Source organism: Pezoporus flaviventris, unplaced genomic scaffold, assembly GCF_033815535.1.
Source record: "Pezoporus flaviventris isolate CSIRO_AGI_PZ_B2104156 unplaced genomic scaffold, CSIRO_AGI_Pfla_v1 ptg000054l, whole genome shotgun sequence".
NCBI lineage: Eukaryota > Metazoa > Chordata > Aves > Psittaciformes > Psittacidae > Pezoporus > Pezoporus flaviventris.
The window spans coordinates 3,299,344-3,302,060 of record NW_026892602.1 but is presented as its reverse complement, the minus strand read 5'-3'; the positions used below and the strand labels follow the sequence as shown (position 1 = coordinate 3,302,060).

The following is a 2,717-nucleotide window of genomic DNA, read 5'->3' as shown; positions in this document are numbered from 1 at the left end:
TCATGTAGCTAGCAAAAACCATCCTATTTATTGCTTGCTGTGTCAAGCATGCATACCATTACACAATGTCCCCTTCTGAAATCCTTTCTGTCAGGAGAATAGAGCATTAAAGAGTTCATAAATTCCCCAAAACAGCAGTACTGAACAATGAATTAAAACCACAAAGCAGAATTCATGGTTAGAAACAAGTTTAGTCAAACAAAGGGCAGACACTTGTTGAGAAACTGAAGGTAAATCTGCTTGCCAGACTGGAGGGGACAGCCTCTCCTGGAGTTCACTAGCCACTGCTGAAGCATTCCTCCTAGGAACTTCTCTTTTCTAGCCAGAGAAGATGGTGGGACACCAGTTGCAGGCAGACTTTATGGGATGAACAGGGCTGCTCTGGAAACTCAGCTCTGAAGCCCTCACTTCCCACCTCTAACCCTACCCAAGTCCTGTTCCTGAGCAGTGTCTGGCTCTAGACTATAATGAGTTTGTATCTAGATTTTGAACATTCCTGTTTTCTTCCAGGGGGTTAACAATCAGCACAGAGGTTTAAGGTTCCCCAGATGTCTCATTCTTGAACAAAGTTATAACATGACACAACATACTACAGTCACTCTTTGCTGCAGATACAGCCACAGTAAATAAATAATTCTGCACCCAAGTTCCCATTTTCTTATTGATGGTATCATTCCTTGGTGGTAATCCATTCTCAGCAGGTTCCCATGCAACTACTGTACAAACATTTGGGTCCCATTTCTGGATGACCTGAGTTTAGGAAGGGCTGGTCTATCACTGGGGATTGCATCAGGACAAGAAGATGGACAGCTGGTGATGGCAGTACTAACCAACTATTAAACATGAGAAGAAAATGTTATCAAGTCCCAGGCAGGGAACCTTGGTGCTGAGAAAGCTGTTTGTACTCCAATTTGAAAATTTTCCCAGCAGAGTGTACTCAGATGTGCTTTCATTACTTCTCATTTAAACTAACTTTTCCTCAGCTGTCTCCCTTTTTTTGCCTCAAACAAATGAATTTACTTTATGTCTGAATTACATGTTACCCTTTTTATTCTACAAATGTGCATCTCATGAGAGACTTATTGAAAAACCAACAGGAGAATGTGAAAGGGGTTATCTGAAGATCAACATGTAGGAACTGTGTCAATAGGCTTCCCTACATGTCTCCAAACCCATCAAGATAAACCTATTGGAGGAGAAGAAGAATGCAGAGAGGGATAGCAGTGCCTCTTGGAAAAGTGCAAACTGAAAATGTGTTATAGGTTGGCACTGGAGAACTGAAGGTGGGGGAAAGCTGGGGCAGAGCCTAGCACTCTGGGCACCAGTAACTGCATGAAAAGCAGTGGTCAAGGAGCCTTATGGGGCTCCTCCTGGCCAGGTGCTGGGTTGCAGAGAGAACCACAAAGCAGTTTACACCACCATTGTGTAGTAGGGAAATTTGGATAGTTGCACAAATTGTACCAACCTGCTGGCTGGCTGCTGGCACATCAGTACACACAGAAAGTTGAAATAGGCCGGCCTCTGATGGCTCACCAGTGGAGGCCCTGCTCTCAGGCTTTGAATCCCTGACAGTGGAGAAGCCAGAAAACAGCACAGCGGAGACAATAATGGAATGGTAAGATACGTTCATGTTGAGGTAGCGCCCTGCATGCGGAGACAAGAAGAAAGAACAGACTAATTAGTCTCACTGCCTTTTCTTTTTGCTTTCCTATGGGCAAAACCGAACAGCGGGGCCTCACCCACCTTAGTAACATGTTTTTCTCCAATAAAAACAAAACAAAACAAACACCACACTTTGCAGAGGAAGGTCTAACCTTGAAATGGCAATCAAGCTATTGGATATTCTTTGCTTAAACTCTCCAGCTGCTGAGGTCTGATGTCAAGCTTTTCAATTTAAAAGATAAAAGCTACTGCCATAGTTTTCTCTGAATCTTTCTCCTGAAGAACATGTGCCTAGGTTTTGTTTTGTTCAGCCTAACTTTCCCAGGCTCTGAACACCTCCATTTTGTCACTGGCCCACTACACAGGCTCCAGCTGACTTGGAGGTAGCACCTGCATGTGAGTTGGCATCTGGCAGGAATTCAGTCACCTAAAAAGAAGCTTCTATGGCATCTTAGACCTCTCTGGGGCATCCAAGTTATGCCCTTGGTGGCCAGGGTGGTACTGTAGAGCACCTCAAATAAAAGAAAAAGGTGTAAGTGAATCTTAGCCCTAAAAATTTTGTATTCAATAGCAAGAAAAGGCTCTTTACAACATGATTCAGTTCCTCCTAAAATCAATGTCTAAAACTAATCAGAGGATTGACACACTGAAAGTGCTAATCGTGCCCTCCTGATGGAGGAGAGCCCATGGGCACTAAATCAGGCTCCTGTGTTGTAGATGTCTAAAGCTAGATGAGATGATTTCACCCCAAACTGTATACAGATGGGCCTCTTCCTTCTAATTACCTCCCTTCAGAATTATAAAATAAACTTCAGTGATCTGAATTTAACAAAACCCAGTTCTATCTACTGTAAAATAGAGATATCATGAATTCTTTTTACTGATTCTAGCAATCATGTTAATGAGTGTTTAAAAATAACTTGTGAAAAGCTTTACAGTCCAAATATCTCTATTACAGAAATATAAGTACCATAATACTACACAATAAAATTGGATAGTTGTTGCTATAATAAAAGAACAAGATCTCAAAAGTCTTCCTTACATTGGAACTTTAC

The 2,717-nt window shown here is 42.1% G+C and overlaps 1 long non-coding RNA gene across 1 annotated transcript; it reads right to left on the bottom strand.

Moving 5' to 3' along the window:
• LOC133277214 (uncharacterized) lies at positions 1-2,516 on the bottom strand. The gene is made up of 2 exons (XR_009746122.1): positions 2,040-2,516; positions 1-1,644 (listed from the first exon to the last, which is right to left on the bottom strand). It is a non-coding gene; the product is annotated as an uncharacterized LOC133277214 (long non-coding RNA).
• Between the last annotated feature and the right edge of the window lie 201 nt (positions 2,517-2,717).